General features: G+C 50.7%; 1 pseudogene; it reads right to left on the reverse strand.

Moving 5' to 3' along the window:
* LOC120381406 overlaps nucleotides 1–20,914 on the reverse strand; it is an 83,811-nt pseudogene that overhangs the window by 43,204 nt on the left and 19,693 nt on the right.

Here is a 20,914-nt window from a genome sequence, read left to right on the forward strand (position 1 = left end):
TTACTAATTACATCCGCTCCTCCCACTTCCTGCTCTCTTCAAAACTTCTAACACTTCTACCTTTGTCCCCTGACTGCCTCTCTCCTGGGACCCCGGTCCCCCAACCGCTCCCCTAGAACTCCTACCTGTCTCCCTGACTGCTCTGGATTCCCATCCACACTCCTGCTCCTGTGACAGACTGCCAGGACTCTACACCTATCCAACTACTCCCCGCCCCTGACAGGACTCAACACACACCAAGACACACCCTGCAATCCAAAGTGGGGCGGGCAGGGACCACGCACAGCTCCCCTGCCATTGAGGGTACATGGGCAGCTGCTTCTGCCTCTAGCACCTGGCTCTTAGTGTGTAGCCAGAAGCCCTTGTGAGCAGGCGAGGATCCTGCTAGCAAAGGAGCGTTTGATTTAGAGTCTGGATCTAGCCAGACCCAGCAGAGAACACAACAACAGCCCCTGCCTCTGCCATCCTATGTCTGCATCCACAAACAAGAGAGGCAGAGACGTGCCTAATACAGTGCATGGGTGGAGAGGGGAGGCAGACTCAGAACAGGGCATGGAGAAAACCACAGAGGAGAGAAGGAGAAAGTGAGGAAGGAGGAGGCCCCGGAGGCTGTGCCCTGGAGGGAAGGTGCTGCTCGGATGCAGCACAAAGCATGAGACCTTGCAAACACAAGGAAAGAAGCAGGAAGGGCTTGCAGAGGACAAGCCGGGCTATTCACTCAGCTCCCCTGTGTCCTGCATAATGTTATGCCTAGGAAATGAAAAATCTCTAACTACAGAATTGCTAACTGCTCCCAACTTTTGAGCCAATGCGGCTGCAAGCTTAGAAGAGCTAAGCTGTGAGCTGCATGGATGGCCTCAAGAAACTTCTAGCGGAGCTCCCGCCAAGGCCTGGCACTGTATGACCTAGATGAAAAGCCCAGCAGTGAAAGCTTCTGTAATCAGTCCCAGCCTCCGTTGCGTTTAGGCCTTTAAATCACTCTGTGGCTGCATCTTCTAAATAAAATGCATTAATAATACAGTTTGGGGCAAGTGAGCCGGGCCACGGCTGCCCGGCCGCCAGCCGACAGCACTTCCCGCTGACGGCTGCTTTTCTAGGCTTGTGCCTTTTGCTGTTGGACAGAGGCCCAGACTTCCCCCATTCTAACCTCCCTGCTCCTGACTGCCCCAGACCCCCAGAAAGTCCCCCCCGAACCATCCGCAACCCCTCCCCTTGCTCCCTAACTGCCCCCAGGACTCCTCTTCTTCTTACCACAGCAGCTCGAGCTGCTGGCACGCCCTCTGGAGCCAAAGTGAAACACGTGCCCAGCACACAGCCCTCCCTCCGCAGCGTGCTGAGGCAGCGGGGGTGTGTGCGTGCAAGGGGGCCCTGGCTGCTTTGGAGGCCCAATGGGAGCTGGAGGCCCAATCAGGCCCCGGCGCAACTCCACAGTGCTGCACTCTGCAGGGGTAAGGAAACCAGATCTTCCACCTTATTCCAAATTCCTACTAAGGCGCCACTCTTGGGGGGAATGTGCTCAGTGGGGAGCGGGGCAGCCCCCTGCTCCCCCTAGCATCAGCTCCTGCTTGTGGGGCACATGCAAGACCCAGAGCCTGGGGCAAATTGCTTTCTTGTCTCTCGCCTCTGGGCGGCCCTGCTAGCAGCTGTTCTGGAGCGCAGGGAGGAATGACTCCCCTTCCTCTAGCTTCTCCCGTGGGGCTCTGGGGAGCAGGGAGGTTGTGTGATAAATTCCATCCAACTCCCTTTGATCCAAGCCGAGGGGCGTCTCAGCTTACGATCCTGGCAGGGCCAAACAAGGGATGTTTTCCACTGCCCAGGAGACTCCAGCCAGGGACTCAAGGCTGCCACAGACTTTCCTTTCTCCCTTCTGGGAAATCAAGTTCAAAAGTTTTACAAGGAGCTAAAGAAGCCTCAACCTTGCAACTGAATTCAATGTCAATTTCTCACTGCCTGACACAAACAAATGTCATTTCAATCCCACATGAGTGTACTTCAGTCATTCCTCAGCCCGATTCCTTCACCCTCCTGCCTTAGCTTAGGGCATTGCGCCACCCTGTGGCCGCTTCATTTCCTTCTCAGTTTCACACAGACACACAATTTCCTTTTCATGGATCCTCCCTGTGTCTTTGTCTGAGCCAGGCATCTGATTGTATTGACAACTTCTCTCCTGCAATGGTAATGGTCAAACAGCGGGGACGTGGCCACCTTCAGCCCTGGCAGAGATATTCCTCTCCTTTCTGCATGCTGATGTTGTTATTCCATAAAACATGAACCATGGAATAAAAGCTGAGTTTACTCCAGGGTGAGGAAAGAAAAACTCCCCAAAAATCTCAGTGCCCCAGAGAAAAGCTGCCTGTTATTGGAACTAATGATGTGCTGAGATATGTTGGGAAAAGGGACTGTGTGAATTAAGCCCAGGCACGAAATGAACAATCTACAGCAACATCATTAACCACAGGTCCTTGTTCTCTTTCAAGACTAAGGAAATAAGTCAGAACCAGTTCTATGTTTGACGAATTTTGCTGCTTTCTCTGCATTAATGGTCTCTGAGCAGTTCATAATTCTTCTAACATGATTCTCCTCAAATTCTTGCTGAATAATTACTGTCACTGTTGTTGGTCTGGAGCTCATCTGAGAGCATTTTATTCAGGTCATTCAGTGTCTGAAATTCAAGATCCGATGGTTAGTTTGAAAATCAGGGCTCTTGGGTCCTATTCCTAACTCTGCCACTGACTGGTTGTGTGACCTCAGACAAGTCAATTCTCCCTTTCTCAGCCTTAGCTTCTCCTCTTTCAAGTAGGTATAACAATGATCTGCTCCTACCTACCTCACGGTGGATGGAGGCAGTGCTGCTCTAGGTTTTTTGCCGCCCAAGCAAAAAAATTTTGGCTGCCCCACCCCATCCCTGGGCTCCCCACTGCACCTCCCTGCCACCCCAGACCTGGGCTCTGCCCTCCACCTGCACCCCTGCCACCTCAGGAGGTGTGGGGAGGGAATCAGATCTTTCCACCTTCTTCCAAATTCCTCCAAAGGCGCCACTTTGGGGAATGTGTGTAGCTCAGTGGGGAGCGGCAGCCCCCTGCTCCCCAGCTACGCTCCTGCTTGTGGGGCCCCTGCAAGACCCAGGGCCTGGGGCAAATTGCCCCACTTGCCCCTGCCTCTGGGCAGCCCTGCTAGCAGCTCTTCTGGGAGCGCAGGGAAGGAATGACTCCCCTTCTCTAGCTTCTCCCCGTGGGGCTCTGGGGAGCAGGGAGGGTTGGGTGATAAATTCCATCCAACTCCCCTTTGATCCGGCCGAGGACGTCTGAGCCTCCACGATCCTTGGCAGGGCCAACAAGGGATGTTTTCCACGCCCAGGAGACCCAGCCAGGGACTCAAGGCTTCCCCAGACTTTCCCTTTCTCCCTTCTGGGAAATCTGCCCAAGTTCATGCCTGGCAGCTAAAGAAGCCTCAACCCTGCATCTGAATTAATGTGTAATTTCTCACCCTGACACAAATAAATGTCATTTCAATCCCAGGTGAGTCCACGTCAGTCATTCCTCAGCCCCATTCCTTCCTCCTGCCTTAGCTTAGGTATTTCGCCACCCTGTGGGCGTTTCATGTCCTCCTCAGTTTCACACAGAGACACAATTTCCTTTGCATGGATCCATGAACAGCAAACCTCCCTGTGTCACTAGTCTGAGCCAGGGCATTCGATTGTATTGACACCGTCTCTCCTGCAATGGCAACGGTCAAACAGAGGGGACGTGGCCACCTTCAGCCTGGCAGTGAGATATCTACTTTCCTCTTTCTTCATGCTGATGTTGTTATTCCATAAAGCATGAACCATGGAATAAAAGGTGAGTTTACTCCAGGGAGGAAAGAAAGGAGCCACCAACTCCCAGAAAATCTCAGTGCCCCAGAGAAAGCTGCCCTGTTATTAGAACTAATGATGTGCTGGAGATATGTTGGGAAAAGGGACTGTCTGAATTGCCAAGGCAGGAAACGAACAATCTACAGCAAATATCATTAACCACAGACACACTCTAGCCATGCTCCAGCCAGTGGGGAAATGGGCAGGAATTCATAATGTCAACTATAAAAATGATACACATCTAGAAATAGCATAATTATAATCAGCCAATCAGAACCTCTCCATAGACCACTTACACGACAAGCTTTCTACAATATGGGCTACAAGTAGAACAGCGTGCAACAATGATCTATACGTTACAGATTATGTCAATAACATCACAGGAGGTGACACGGCATCAGTGAGACTGATACTGGAATACTGCCTCCAGTTTTGGTGTCCTCATTTGAAAAAGATGTTGTGAAATTGGAGCTGGGGCAGCAAAGAGCCACCAAATGTTCTGAGGGCTGAGAAAACTGCCTTCAAGTGAGCTATTGAAAGAGCTCAACCTGTTTAGCTGATCAAAAGAAGATTGAAAGGTGACTTCATTGAAGTGTTGAAGTGCCTTAATGGAGAGAAAGATTGGGTATTAAAGGGCTCTTTAATCGAGCATAGAGAAAGGCATAACAAGACCCAATGGCTCCTTCCTTAGAGGTTTTAAGGTCAGGCTTGACAAAGCCCTGGCTGGGATGACTTAGTTGGGTTTGGTCCTGCTTTGAGCAGGGGTTGACCAGATGACCTCCTGAGGTCCCTTCCAACCCTGAGATTCTCTGATTTTAGGAAGGTGAAAAGAGACAAATTCACATTACAACTAAGGCACAAATATTCAACAGCGAGGATGATTCACCACAGGAACAAGCTACCAATGAAAGTGATGGATTCTCCATCTCCTGATGTCATTTAATGAAGATTAGATGCCTTTCTGGAATGTGTTTGCCTCAAAGTAGCTATTGTTTCATACAGGAGGCCTGTGATATGCAGGGGTCAGATTAGATGCTCTAATGGTCTCTGGCCATAAAGTCGACTCATTTCTGAAAACTGAGTGTAGCATTGGGAGCAGCGTCTGATGTTTCCCTGTCTAGCTGGCTTGCTGCCTAGAACGAACGCTCCTTGAGTGGGTGATCCACAGGAGTAGCTCAAACCTGCAAAGTGCCTGGCCAGGGGCAGGACATTGGCACAGCAAGGCAGGGGTGTGGCAGTGACATCACAAAGGCCTTTGGCAGGACCTCAGCCTATTGGTCCAAGGTGGTGGGTGATGACTCACAGAGAGATGCTGACATCAGCCAGGCAGGACAGGGCAAGGGGGCAGGGAAACCTCAGAGACCCCTGTGGCTTTGCTCCAGCAAGTCTCCTTCTCAGGTCTCTCTTGAGGACTGAGAGAGTATTCGGGTTCACGGACGTGAGCGCCAGGAGGAACCTCTTTCGAGTTTTCTCCTTCCTTTCAGTGATTTTACTAGAAAACAGCCATCCCTGTTTAGATGGTAAGAGCTCTCCTGGAGGTTTGAAACCTGTTCAGTCTGATCCATCTGGTGACAGTTGAATTCTAGGCATGGAAAACACGAGCTTAAGGAGGCAGAATTTTATTCTGAATTTTATTTGATCCCCACCAGTGACCTGGGCCATCCTTTGGGCTCTCTGGTGAGAACCCTCAGCCTCCCGTCCTCAGTCTCTACCCTGATTGGCTGAGCAGGGGGTTATTGACAGGGAGGAGACTCAGGTCCTTGTTCTCTTTCAAGACCAAGGAAATAAGTCAGAACCAGTTCTATGTTTGATGAATTTTGCTGCTTCTCTACATTAATGGTCTCTGAGCAGTTCATGATTCTCTCTAACACTGCAGTTCTCCTCAAATACTTGCTGAATAATTCCTGTGCACTGTTGTTGGTCTGGAGCTCATCTGAGAGCACTTTACTCAGGTCATTCCATGTCTGAAATTCAAGATCCGATGGTGAGTTTGAAAATCAGGGCTCTTGGGTCCTATTCTAACTCTCTGCCACTGACTGGCTGTGTGACCTCAGACAAGTCAATTCTCCTTCTCAGCCTTAGCTTGTCCCTCTTGGAGTAGGGATAATAATGATCCGCTCCTACCTACCTCACGGTGGGTGAGGCAGGGCCGGCTCTAGGTTTTTGCCGTCCCCAAGCAAAAGAAATTTTGGCTGCACCCACCCAAGCCCTGGGCTCCCACTGCACCTCCTCACCCCAGTCCTGGGCTCTGCCCCTCCACCCACACCCCTGCCATCCCAGCCTTGGGCTCTCCACTCCCAACCTGCACCCCTGCCAACCCAGCCCTGGGCTCTCCCACATGCCCTATGCTGCCCCAGCCTTGGCTCTGCCTTTCCCCCACTGCTCCCCACCGACACCCCCACCACCACCCCAGCCCTGGGCTCTGCCCTCCACCTGCACCCCTGCCAACCCAGGAGCTGTGGGGGAAATTCCAGATCTTTCCACCTTATTCCAAATTCCTACTAAGGCGCCACTTTGGGGAATGTGCTCAGTGGGGAGCAGCAGCCCCCTGTTCCCCTAGCTACACTCCTGCTTGTGGGGCCCCTGCAAGACCCAGGGCCTGGGGCAAATTGCCCCACTTGCCCCCACCTCTGGACGGCCCTGCTAGCAGCTCCTCTGGGAGCATAGGGAGGAATGACTCCCCTTCTCTAGCTTCTCCCGTGGGGCTCTGGGGGAACAGGAGGGTTGTGTGATAAATTCCATCCAACTCCCCTTTGATCCAAGCCGAGGGGCGTCTCAGCCTCCACGATCCTTGGCAGGGCCAAACAAGGGATGCTTTCCACTGCCCAGGAGACCCCTGCCAGGACTCAAGGCCCCAGACTTTCCTTTCTCCCTTCTGGGAAATCAAGTTCAAGTTTACAAGCAGCTAAAGAAGCCTCAACCCTGCATCTGAATTAATGCAGTTTCTCACTGCCTGTCAGAAACAAATGTCATTTCAATCCCAGGTGAGTCCAGTTCAGCCATTCCTCAGCCTGATTCCTTCACCCTCCTGCCTTAGCTTAGGCATTGTGCCACCCTGTGGGCATTTCATGTCCCTCCTCCATTTCACACAGAGACACAATTTCCTTTGCATGGATCCATGAACAGCAAAACCTCCTGTGTCTCTTGTCTGAGCCAGGGCATTCGATTCCATTGAAACCTTCTCTCCTGCAATGGTAACGGTCAAACAGAGGGGACGTGGCCACCTTCAGCGCTACAATCTTTCTACAGTATTGGCTACAAATAGAACAGCGGTCGCAACGGTGATCTATACGGTTACAGATTATGTCAATAACGTCACAGGAGGTGACACAGCATCAGTGAGACTGATACTGAATAGCCTCCAGTTTTGGTGTCCTCCTTTGAAAAAGATGTGAAATTGGAGCTGGGGCAGCAAAGAGCCACCAAATGTTCTGAGGGCTGGAGAAAACTGCCTTCTAGTGAGCTATTGAAAGAGCTCAACCTGTTTAGCTGATCAAAAGAAGATTGAAAGGTGACTTCATTAAAGTGTTGAAGTGCCTTAATGGAGAGAAAAGATTGGGTATTAAAGGGCTCTTGAATCGAGCAGAGAAAGGCCTATCAACACCCAATGGCTGGAAGGTGAAAAGAGACAAATTCATATTACAACTAAGGCACAAATATTCAACAGCGAGGATGATTCACCACAGGAACAAGCTACCATGAAAGTGGTGGATTCTCCATCTCCTGATGTCATTTCATGAAGACTAGATGCCTTTCTGGAATGTGTTTGCCCCAAAAGTAGCTCTTGTGTCATACAGGAAGCCTGTGATATGCAGGGGGTCAGATTAGATGCTCTAATGGTCTCTTCTGGCCATAAAGTTGACTAATTTCTGAAAAACTGAGTGTTTTGGGAGCAGCGTCTGATACACAGCCTAGCCGGCTTGCTGCCTAGAACGAACGCTCCTTGAGTGGGGTGATCCACAGGGAGTAGCTCAAACCTCCAAAGTGCCTGGCCAGGGGCAGGACATTGGCACAGCAAGGGAGGGGTGTGGCATTGACATCACAAAGGCCTTTTGCAGGCCCTCAGACTATTGGTCCAAGGTGGTGGGGAGGTGGTGACCTCACAGAGAGATGCTGACATCAGCCAGGCAGGATGGGGCGAGGGGCCAGGGAGACCTCAGAGACCCCTGTGGCTTTGCTTCAGCAAGTCTCCTTCTCCAGGTCTCTCTTTGAGGACTGGGAGAGTGTTCGGGTTCACGGACGTGAGAGACAGGAGGAACCTCTTCAGAGTTTTCTACTTCCATGATAGTGATTTTACTAGAAAACAGCCGTCCCTGTTTAGAAGGTAAGAGCCTCCTCGAGGTCTGAAACCTGTTCAGTCTGATCCATCTGGTGACAGGTCACTTCCCTTCTCTATACCTCAGGCTCCTCCCCATCTGTCCAATGGGAACAGGGACAGTTCTCGAACTCTGGGCAGTCCTGAGCCTGAGTGAGATAAGGGGCGATAAAGCCATCTGTGAAGGAGAAAGGAGAGTTTCACGGTGTTTAGCACCAAGGAATTCTAAAGTTTGCTAAAATGTCTAGTCTGGGAAACAAGAAATGGTTGGGGCCAAACTTTTTAACCACTGCCTTTCTTAAAGCTGATTCAGGGATGTTTAGGTACCTGGGGTTCTTTGCCAGCAGGAGAGAAGAGGTTCCTGCCTCCATTTTTGAGGCCTTAACAAACCAGGTGTTGTGTCCCAGTTCTCGTCTGAGATCCCTGAAAAAGAACATCTTCCCATCCATGAACAAGACAGGACCTATATTTCAAAGGGGAACAAAGAGACCCCTGGGCCTTACAGACTAGCTAGCCTCACTTCCATAGCTGGAGAGGTACTGGAATATATTCTTAAACACTCAGTTTGACAGCAGCACCTACAGGATAATTTGGTTCTAGCATCGAGGGATCATGGATTTGTCAAGAACAATCATTCCAAAACCCAGCCTCTTTCCTTCTTTGGCAGGGTTCCGCCTAGTGGAGGTGGGTAAACAGTATGAATGATGATTTGGAAAATGGAGTGGAGAGTATCGTTCTAAAATGTGCAACTGACACCAAGCACTTTGGAGCACAGGACTGGAATTCAAAACACCCTTAACAAATTGGAGACTTGGTCTTCTTGAGTCAAACCCATGGCTGGGCCTCTCTCTAGACTGGGCTGAAGTGAAACCCCAGAGCCAGACACTTCTCCTCTTGGGCAGTGTGCTCTGACCTTGAATGGTCAGATGCTGCTTAGCGCTGTCAGAGCAGCTTTGGCTGGGATTCTCCCAGCACTTTCCAATAGCGGGAAGGTACGAAATCCCCATTTGCCTGCTGGGGACGGAGCCCCAGAGGGGGAGCAACTTGCCCAGAGTCCCCAGGAAAAGGAAAACAACCAGTAGTGGAACCGATAGGAAACCCAGCAATGGAACCCAGGAGTCCTGGGGTGTGCTATGGTGACCAGATGTCCCAATTTTATAGGGACTGTCCCAATTCTGGGGTCTTTTCTTATCTAGGATCCTATTACCTCCTACTCCTGTCCTGATTTTTCACACTTGCTGTCTGGTCACCTCGGGTGTGCACATGTGTGGGTCCCAGCTGCTCCTGCCCCTCATTGAAGCAGGTGTGCAGGTTACTGCCTGGGAAGTGCAGGGCACCAGTGGCCATGGGGCTGGCTGCAGGCAGGGCAGGGGCTGACTGGAGGTAGGGTCTGGCTGCAGGCAGGGCAAGGCGTGCAGGGCTGGCTGGAGACAGGGGTGTGTGGGGCAGGCTGGCTGGCTTCAGGCAGGGTGTGTGGCAGGAGTTGGCTGGAGACAGGCAGGTGTCCATGGCTTGGGTGTGGGGCGCTGGCTGGCTTTGGGGGCCACAGGGGTGCGGCAGGAGACAGCTGGAGACAGGGCAGGGGTGTGGCAGGGGCTGGCTGTGGGCAGGGGTGTGGGGCTGGCTGCAGGCAGGGGTGCAGGGCTGGCTGCGGGCAGGGCAGGGGTGGGGCTGGCTGCGGGCAGGGTAGGGAGGATGCAGCTGGTGGGGCAGGGCAGAGGGTGCAGGGCTGGCTGCAGACAGGGGCTGGCTGCAGGCAGGGCATGGGGTGCAGGGCTCACTGAAAATGTCCTGAGCGGTATTTTAAGGTGAAGATAACACCATGGTTACCAGTTGACTGGCACATCCTGGTTTAAAGAAAGGAAGGGACCTGGAGTTACTAGTCTGAAGTATTTGTGTTACTAACCCTGTCACTGTCTGACCCTCTTCAGTGCGGAGCAGGTGTGTACGTTGCTGTGTGGAGCGCACAGACTCCTGCAGAGCAGGGGCAGCTGTTTCCATGGCAGAGAGCCTGGCACTTAGGAGACTTTCTTGACTTGCTGTTTTGAAGCAATCTAGTAAAATAACGGTGGAGCTATAAAGTCCAGTCCAAAATTTCAGCCCCTGGTGCAAAAACGCTATTTTAGGATCTAAACAGGAGGTTTCCAGCGCCAGGACACCTGACCAGAGAGCTCCGTGGGGGCGAACAGCTGCTGACTCTGAGGGTCCTGGGCTAAATCCACTTGCAGGTGGAGGCGATCTGATTTATTTGATCGATAATGAGGAAGGCAAAGATTTAATCCCAGGTATTTTTAGTAAATGTCATGGACAGATCACAGGCAAAAACCAAACGCTCATTGCCCATGACCCGCCATGACTTATACCATAAATACCTCATTGAATCTTGGGGAGGAGGCCCAGGGGTCCATGGCACCAGCTGTGGGCGCAGGGAGTCCTGGGGACCCGTGGCACCATGTGCTGGGGAGAAGCCCTGGGACCCACTGCCACTCCCAGGGCCGGCTCCATACTCCCAGCGCGCACTGGCGCGCTGGGCGGCATTTTGCCGAGAGCGGCAGGCAACTCCGGCGGACCTTCCACAGTCATGCCTGTGGAGGTCCACCGAGCCGCGGGACCAGCGGACCCTCCGCAGGCACATGCTTGGGGCAGCCAAATTCCTAGAGCGCCCCTGGCCACTCCAGATGCTGCCAGGTGAGGGGATCCCCAGAGGCCAACCCTGCCCGGCCACCTTGGGACAGGTGCCAGGAGCCACTGAGCTGTGGCTGCTCCTGCCACCCTTGGAACCACTGCTCAAGCTGCCCCCAGGCCAGCTGCTGGGGCAGCCAAGGAGTCAGCCACAGGGGCCACTGCAGAAGTCACAGAATCTATGACTTGTGCAGCCTCCGTGACACAGAGGGATCCCTGATAAAGAGACAAACCCCTCCCTGCTGTGACTGCAGTTCCTGAAAGGAAAGAGAAGAACAGAAAGTGAAGAGAGAAGGAAAGAGAGAGATTCCCTGTCACCTCTCTCCCTGCTGCCTCCCCCCTTGTATTCTGTAACCCCATCTCACTGGGTTCCCTGTGCTGGTGCCATGGGGGTGACACTAGAGTTCTGGGGATTTGGGGGGAGGGGAAGGGGGCTCTTCACTTCTCAGCATTTCACACAAATTTGTCTTTGGGGCTGAAATTTCTCCTGTGAGGCCTCTCAGTCAGAGCTGTACCCCACCCTGTTTGCAGGGGGGGGGGGGAGATGTAAATTGCAGAGCAGGCAGAGAAGTCGCCCATAAAGGACATATTGATCCGTGACTGGTTCTGACTGGGGTCCCACGTCCTCTGACACAGGCTCATGTGCAGAACATGGGAGCTCTGGCTTGTCCTAAATGCTGTAGAGCGTGAGTTCCTGGAAAGGGCAGGGGAGAGGGAGCAAGAGGAGAAAGGCAGAGACATTGGAGATGAGGAATTGGGGGGCGAAGGAGAGAACAGAGAGACAATAAATGATTGAAGCAGAACAGGTGTCCCAACTCCATCTTGCTCATCACAGGTGTTCAGAGAGACAGGTAGTTGCGGGTTTTCCAGTGTCAAGTCTGAACTTTGATTCTAACAATGTGCATTGAAATATCAAGGATCTCCACATACCTGATCTCTTCCTCCCCTTTTTAGTATTAATTTTTATTTTGAAGTGTTTGGCTTAACTGTGATCTTCTCTTTCCCACCTGTATTGCAACTTGGGGTTTATGTTTATTTTGCCTCCCTTTGTTCATGTCATTATAATTATAACAGCAAAGGAATCCTGCAGGAGCAAAAACTGACTCAAAACTTCATTTCCCCACCATGCCGAACATCCTACAAACAGCTCACGCAGCTGGAATCATAACACGCAAGGCCAGGGGATGGGAGATGCAGGTTTCCAAGTGTTCTGTCTTTCTCAGATGACACATTCCAGCCCCTTGTGTGCCTCCAGCCTGTATGACCTGCTGGACTTCGACACATTTATTGTCTCGTTCTATAGATAATGTGATTGTAACACAATGTGACTGAAATTAAACCACTTCCAGATGAGGAAACAACAGAAGAGAAAAGCCATTATTGCATTGGCTGGGAATCAAACCCAGATGAATTGCTTAGAAGGCACCTACGCACACCACTATACCACCAATGCATCTGGCAGGAGTAGCTTTCCTGCAAGCTGTGAGTGCTGGCAGAGGGAGTGACATATGACCACAGAGTTAATGAGCAGGGTGGATGGGCTGGAAGCTGCCTGACAGCTGGGAGCAGAGTTACCATCCCAGAGTGACTGAAAGGGGGCAATGGTGAAAACAGATCTCACTGGGAGCTGGCCCCACACCTGCCCCGCCACTAGGAGAGGGGAATTGAAGCTCAACTTCAATCACAGAAAAATCTTCCTGAGAAGGAAGGGGACAGTTTGTTTTAAAGACCAGGTTTGTGTTTGTTCCTGCTACGTACGGAGGGGCTGGGTAGTGCTGATTCCAGCCCCCAGACTCTGGGAGGATAAGGAACAAATTCAGGCTGCCAGTGACCTGCAGGAGGGAGATGATCTTTGACAGTGACGGACGCCTCGTCCTAAAGGCCTTTGTCTGCCCCCTTCCAGTGACTGTTTGGTACAGGAATGCAGCCCCCACTCCTGGGTCTCTCCTGGGGAAATAATGTTTCTGTGCAAAACACCAAAGCTTTTAACAGAAAGGAAGAAAAGGAAATGGCCACATGATGGGACTAGGACATAAGGAATGAAACACAAGATGCTTCTCCCACGTGCATTGACTTTTAACCTTGTTTGTGGTGATGGTGTATCCATGTTGGTCCCAAGGGTCCTCTGGGGCGCCGGGCATTGGCCACTTTCGGGAGAGTGGGCTAGATGAACTGGTCTGACTCAGTGTGGCTGTTCTTATGTTCTAACTGCTGGTTATGGAAGAGACGACCTTCCAGGCTACACAGAACTGAAGAAGGGTGTGGGGTTAGCTCCACAGCTTGTCTCTTTCACCAACAGAGGTTGGTCCTCTGCAAGCTCTTACCCTCACCAACTTGTCTCTCTTGGACTCTGACAAGTGCTTTCTCTCCACTCCCTTTGAGAGAAGTTAAGTTTCCCTTTGGGCAACTATCAGGCTGAAGCAATTGTATTGACTGTGACACTAGAATTGAAGATTTTATATTATAAATAAATGAGTCTAAACCTCAGGTTCTGTTTTTCACATTGGTTTTTCTAACTCCGTTGCCAATTCTCTTCTAGAAAGGCCTCCAGGACACCTGCCCAGCCCAGCAAAAGTGGCCAGGAGAAAGCCCACACTGCTGCTCTTTCAGGTTCTTGAAGGCTGCTATCAAATCCCCCCTCACTCACTCAGTCCCCAATCTGTGGCAGTGCCTGGGATTCTTCCATCCTAAGTGCAGGACTCTGCACTTCTCCTTGTTGAACCTCCTCAGATTTCTTTGGGCCCAAACCTCCAATTTGTCTAGGGCACTCTGGACCCAAACCCTGTCCTCCAGCGCTTGGATTCTTTACATGCTTTCACAGAGCGAAGAGCACATGTTCCATGATTTCATAGGGCAGAGTTTTGTGCTATCGGGAGCTTTCCCTGTGTGGATTTGACAGGTGGATCAACACAGAGACACATTGTGACCCTTCTCAGGGTGCTGAGGGCTGTGAGTCTCCTTGTTGCCACCTGCCACAAGGAAGAGGGAGTTTTGCATTTGGCAGCTGGATGTTAGTGACCAAACTCACCAGCCAGCTGGAACTCAAGGACCCTCCTCTGAGCTACAGCAGCCACCTTAACCCTTGAGTTCTTCAATGTGTCCCCTCTGGGGTCCAGCCTGATCACCAGATACTCGGTGAAATCCCAGATCCTCTCTTCCCAAGTATCCCAGGTTACTAGTTTTACTGTGGACCATTGCTACTGTATTTCACACAGCACCTGAGTCCAGTTATCGAACAAGCAAAAAATTTATTTCACAACAGATAGAGATTTAAACAAACAAACGTGAGTGATGGAAACCAACTGTTACCAACTAAACAAAGGCAGAAAATGATAGAATAGAAAGGCCAGCACAAAAAACAGAGAGAGGAACAATAAGATACTAAAAGGACAATGGTTGGAACTCCATTTCTCTCAGTCTTTGGATTGATGGGTACTAGAGCTGTAGCCACAGTTGAGGAGCCAGGGTAAATTAAATCTAAGGTTTGAGCTGCTAGTGAAGCATTTCCCACACACACTGCATTCACAGGGCCTCTCTCCTCGTGGATTGTTTGATGCGAACTGCGATTGAAGGTTTTCCCACACTCACGGCATTCAAAGGGTCTCTCCCCTGTGTGGATTCTCTGATGTTGAGAAAGGTCTGAGCTGCTAGTGAAGCTTTTCCCACACTCACGGCATTCAAAGGGCCTCTCCCCTGTGTGGATTCTCTGATGAACAGAAAGGGCCGAGCTGCTAGTGAAGCATTTCCCACACTCACTGCATTCAAAGGGCCTCTCCTCTGTGTGGATTCTCTGATGTTGAGAAAGGTTTGAGCTGCTAGTGAAGCATTTCCCACACTCATGGCATTCATAGGGCCTCTCTCCTCTGTGGATTGTTTGATCACTAATAAGGTGCGAACTGCGATTGAAGGTTTTCCCACACTCAGTGCATTCATAGGGCCTGTCCCCTGTGTGGATTCTCCGATGTTTAGAAAGGTCTTGCTGCTAGTGAAGCTTTTCCCACACTCACTGCATTCAAAGGGCCTCTCCTCTGTGTGGATTCTCTGATGTTGAGAAAGGTTTGAGCTGCTAGTGAAGCATTTCCCACACTCATGGCATTCATAGGGCCTCTCTCCTCTGTGGATTGTTTGATCACTAATAAGGTGCGAACTGCGATTGAAGGTTTTCCCACACTCAGTGCATTCATAGGGCCTGTCCCCTGTGTGGATTCTCTGATGTACAGAAAGGGCTGAGCTGTGAGAGAAGGTTTTTCCACACTCACTGCATGTATTTTTTCTCTTTCACCTGAGGATATCCTGCTGTGTTGTGGTTTCCATGAGGAGCTTCTGAGTTCCCCAACAGGAAATAAATTTATCCACTTTCTTCCCTGGCTGGTTTCCTTGATGTGTTTTTGTTCTGTGCTGAATCTCCCAGGATTTTTCCTGCTTATGACTCCTGGACACATTCCTTTTCGATCTTTGAGATAATGCTCTGTTTTTACCCACTGGCTCAACATTTCCAGGCTGAGAATTCTGCTCCTCTTTCTCACATGCCATTGCATCACCTGCTGTGATAGAGACAGAAACCTCAAACAGGGATGGAAAGGGGAAGACCAAACAAAAACAAGTGCTGAAGACAGGTCAAATAAAAATCAGGAGCTGAACTCCCCCAAACTCTTCCCCCAAGTAGGAGAGAGGAGGGGGATGAATTCAGCCTTCACATCCCATCCAAATACGCAGGGGGAAGGGAGGAAGCTACTGCCTGGTGTCTGCTAGGATCTATAGGAAGCCATGAACTATATTTACCCTGAGGATACGACCCTGCTAGGGATAATAATGAACTGAGAGACCTCCCAAGAGCTTTGTAGGGCATCCCAGATGTTTCCTTCAGGCACTTACAGATTCTGAGGTGGTTTAATGTTTCTCACCTGTGCAGGAAGATCTCAGGATCTCTCTTTCCTCTGACCGCTGGAGGTGTGGGACCCATGGCTCTTCCCCTTGTTTCAGCTGGGAGATCACATCAAGTTGGAAAACTAGAAACCCTGCTCAGATGAAAGAAAACAAAGGAGTTCAGTTGATTTCATAAGACTTGGTCTAAAAAAACATTCTATTAATTTAACTTCAGTGCTTAGTGTGACCTGGTGCGGCAGGGGCAGTTCTCACTGAAAATGCCAAAGTTAGGAAAGGCTGAAAAGGGAGAGCAGATGCTCCCAAAACTGCTGGTTAACACTGAAGTTAAACTCAACGACCAGTCACTAACTGTGCTTCTGATCCCCACACGGGTTATCGAGAAGCTGAAAAAGAAATCACACAGCCCCCTTTCTTGCATCCCAGATCTCTGACTCCCAATCAGCAACTAGGTCCAGTACAGTGAGAGGTTATTTAAAAACTCTGCTCACATAAACAAAGTGTTCCTCTGACCCCAAAGGCTCAGCCACATCACCAGGTCAGTATAGGTTTGGATATTACCCAAAATTCCATCCTTCCAGACAATCCTTTAGCATCTAAACGAAAGGTTTAAACGAAAGAAAGACAGAAAGAAGTTAAATGGGAACGCAGTCAGATACATTCCAAAATGGATATATCAGGTTCTTAGCAGTATTGGTGAGTTGCTGGCTTGAAAGTCCATCTGGAACACATCCATAGCTTGGATGGGTCATTCAGTCCTTTGTTCCAGGGTTCAGTTTGTAGAGAAGTTGCTCCAGAGGTAGGAAGGGGGATTGAAGACAAAATGGAGATGATGCAGCTGCCCTTTACATTCCTTTTGCCATGTGGCCTGTACTTCCTGTGTCCCAAACACAAGCTTCACAGCACGTGGCATGGAAAAGCCTTGAAGTTCTCATTACACAGGCATACCCCAGCATGTCTTGCTGACTCAATAGGTGTATCCCCTTGGTCCTTTCCATGGGCTCATTGTACAGCTGATGACCCTCAATGGGCCATCAAACAGGCTAGGCAGTGTTGATGCCAATATGTCTGGGGGTGTCACCCAGAAACACTGCACAAGTCTTGAAATACAGATATACCCTACATATCTATAACTCACAATACAAAGGTGATACAAACGTAGAAACAAAATTATCATACTTGGCAAATCATAACATTTTCACTGAAACTTGGCATGGCATATCTAGCACAATTCATTGCAAATTTATCAGATTATATTATTATTTTTATTATTAATACCAAAGTGTCTCACAATTCCATACAGCGTCACACTTGGTAAACTAGTGAATTCCCAGGACCAGTTCCCAGGTCCTTGAAGATGCCAAACACTGTGCTTATGAGGGATTGAAATACCCACATATCTGCTGGGAACACACACACAGACAGTGTCAGTCTATACCCGTGTTCACTCTTCTAGAAAATTATGATCAATTTTGTACGCAGTATGGCTTGTGAGGTATCATTTGAAAATGCATAACCTACTGAATATTACCTCCTGTTAAAACGTGTAGTAACACTGTATGTAAATTTATGAGATTTTAGAGTATGATATTACTGAAAAGTTACAATTCTGGGAACACCCACAGAGCAGTTCCTCAGAGACAGCAAGGCAAACAGCTGGTCAAACAGCCATTCTCCTGCAAGGGGAAGGTGTGAAGAAGACATTTATATTCCATCACAGGGACCTCTTGAAGTTGTTGTGGAAAACGACCACACGATTGATTTTGAATCAGCTCAGCCTGAGGCTCTTTTCTTGGTTAAAAGTGTGCAGGGGGCAACAGCTATTGGAATACTGTCCCCGAGCTAAAAATCACACAAGCCTTTTAAAGCTTAAAACCCCAAACAATGACACATACGTTGCGCGTTAATTTCCTTATTTGGAATATATTGCAAAATATGATGCAGGTCAAAAGCAAGCTGAACAATCAGTTTTCCATATTCGGCCTTTCCTGTTATTGTTATTACACCTGGTGATATGGGAGCAAGACTCTGCATGTCTCAAGAAATGTCACTACCAACCTAGGCCATTTTCACATGCTGGGGTGCAATCCAGAGCAGTGAGGAGTTGTGTCATCTGTAATCCTGGGTGAGATTCAGTGTTCTGCTGCTGGAGATCCCCTGTATGGATACCCTCAGCCAGCATTCAAGGACGCACAGAGTGTTTGTGTGATAAGTAACCCTGGACCAGCAGCTCTGACTCCAGCTGCCTGCTTGTTACACTCCAAGCACATTCTGGTTTGGGTAGAGAAGGCTCAGGGTTTGAGAGAAGGCCGGAGGTAGGAAGCTTCTGTTCGTTATGCTGGACCTAACCCCCAGTTTTACTTGAGTAAAGAGGAGCTATTTGACACTGTGTGATATTGCTCCTCTGCTGTGTTCCCGAAGTGTTCTGCAGCATGGGAGGGTCTCTGGTAGTGTGTGTCACTTGCATATTGGTGTGATGCAGAAACAGGACAGAGTAGAGGTGGCATTGTGGGGCTGGCGTGAACCTTAACTCTTCATTTCCTTCCAAGAACCGAGGGGACAGGAACCCTTACCCAGCGAGGTCACAGTCTCATAGTTCTCTCCATGACATCCCAGTAGAGGGCTCTCTGAGCGGGGTCCAGCAGAGCCCACTCTTCCCTGGTGAAATGCACAGCCACCTCCTCGAAGGTCACCGGCCCCTGAAAGAGCAAGAGTCCAACACTCAGGACCTCTTTCCCCACTCACAGCCCCACTATTTGTGGCAGAGAGCAGCCAATCAAATGGAAGCTCTGGGTGAAGCCCACTCAACAGAGTCCCACCCCCACCCCGCTCAGCGTATCCAGCAAATACCAGGGTGAGGGGACGAAGAGAGAGCCCCTTGTCTCTCCCAGCAGATCCATCACACACCTACTAGCCACTGACTGATTCAGGAGTTGGAGCACCTAGTAGGGTCCAGGGAGAGCTCCCTGGTAGGAAGCTCCAATAACCTCCTCATTGTGAGGAGCAGGAAGGGAGAGGCAGCTCCAATAAGCCTGACTCATGGGTGCCCCCTTCATATCTCACAGCAGCCGCTGGTTAGTGAGCTCAGGCTCCAGCACTATGAGTCTGGTCAGTTTTACCAGCTCCATGTAGGTGGGCTATTTTCTTTCTTCACAAATCAGTGCATTTCCACCTCCCAACCTCCTGGGTCTGTTCCTAGAATCTAGGCCACTTATTAAATAACTCCCAGCGGATTTGCCACACCCTGGCCTCCTGCTTTCCCCACCCTGTGCATTTCCTGCCCCGCTCCAACCTCCAAACCAGACTGTGCAAACCTTGCCATCTCCGGTGTATTTGCTGTCCCTCTCCTCCAGCAGGAACCCACCAGCAACCTCCCGATAATCTCTACCTGAGTTGGCTCCACTGCAGCCATTTCTCTTCCCTGTCCCACGCCAGGCTGGGATGAGCTGGAGCAAAACATGGACGTCATTCTGCAGCCTGTCTGGGGGAGAAGGGCAGTTGTGGGCGTTTCAGAACCAGTTTTAGTTAATTTCACATCAGAATTCCCCCAGGCCCTTTCCCTGCAGATAGACACCCTAGATCCTGCCATGCTGGGAAATGCTCAATCTGTTTATTACAATGTAGATCTGGCCCCTCCTGCCAGGCTAAGCCCAGACACATTTTTAACCTCCCTTCTCCCTCCCCTCACCCCCTAACAAAGTCTCTGAACACAAGGCTAGAAACCAAAGGAGTCACTGTGGGGGATTCCCTCGGACACTGACCCCACGTCAGCCACACCCCAGCAGGGGGAATATGGAGTCAGGAACTGGCTTTTCCTCTGTCTGATCCTTGTTTTGTCCACTGGAAAGTGGTTCTGCCCAGAGATGCAGCAATACATGTGTCTGGGCGGACTAGAGAGCTGGAAATCTCCCCTCATTTCTACCGCTGCCCCTTTCAGTCTCTCCTTCCCGTCCTCTCTCCCTGCCCCTCTGGCTGGGACAGTCCCATTCCTGGGGGCTTTGCTCTCCCATGGCTGGATTTTCTCCTAGCAATTGCTACTGGGAGGAGAAATGAGGAGGGGCTGTTTGTGCAGAGTCACTTTCTTGCCAGTCCCCAGCACTTTCCCTGAGGTCTTTCAGTTACCTGGAGACTCTGGCTCAGAATTTAGTATTAACAGGGCCCAGGGCTGCCCTAGGGGGCTAGGACCAGCTGGAGAAAGTCATCCCCTGGGCCAGGCAGAGAAGCAGCTTTAATTAAGGTCACTTCCCAGCACAGAACCCTGCTGGGAGCAGCAGCTGCTAAGATCACAATGGAGGCTGCAGCGTCTGACCCAGGAAGCTGAACCCCAATATCCTGAGCAGAGAGGGACAGAGCGTTTGAGCAGCTTCCCTCCTTTAGCTCTCTGGGGAGAGCAGCTAATGAGAGCCCCTCCTCACAGGGAGAATTGCTGATCTCATTTGCCCCACTGTCGATCCGGAGTCACTCCTTGTCTTTCCATACAGTGACTCTGGATTAACAATGGTCTCAATGAAACCAGAGTTCAGAAAGAATGAGTCCAGAATGCTGTGGAAGAGACCATTGTGTGGCAGCGCTGACTCCCTTCCCTCCTCCCTCACCCCCAGATCCAGGACAAGGACTGGACAATCTAGGACCATGGAACTGGAAGTTCCTGCAGTTTTCAAGAGGGGAGCAGAGCAGCAAAATCTGTGATTTCACCTCACAGTGTCTGATAAGTGGCTAGAAAGTTATCACAGTGACTGGGCCTGGCCAGGGAATGTCGGGCAGTGCTTGGAGCCAGGATTCTGGCATAAGCTAATCAGGGAGAAGAAGCGAGGTCAGGAGCAGCCCGCAGAGCCCCAGCCCCTCCTCCCCAGATATTCCTGGGACCCAGCCGCCAGAGTCCCTGGCCAGGACCTCAGATACCCTCAGAGCCCCACCGGCCAGAGAACCCCCACCAGATCTTCATTGACAGGTTGGGAATCCCAAAGGGTTCCCCCCACCAAGGGCCCCCAACCGCCAGAGACCCCCAAAGGGACCCCACTGGGAACTCTGTCCTCACTGCCTGCCTAGGATCCTCCCCGCCCTCCAGCAGGATCTGCCTGCCCTTTGCCTGGCACCCTCCTCCTCTGCGGGATCCCCTGGTGCTTTACAGGCACCCCTGGCCTAGCGCCGGGATTCTCCCACACACACTCTGTGCACTG

The sequence above is a fragment of the Mauremys reevesii genome, linkage group 14, assembly GCF_016161935.1.
Source record: "Mauremys reevesii isolate NIE-2019 linkage group 14, ASM1616193v1, whole genome shotgun sequence".
Classification (NCBI taxonomy): domain Eukaryota; kingdom Metazoa; phylum Chordata; order Testudines; family Geoemydidae; genus Mauremys; species Mauremys reevesii.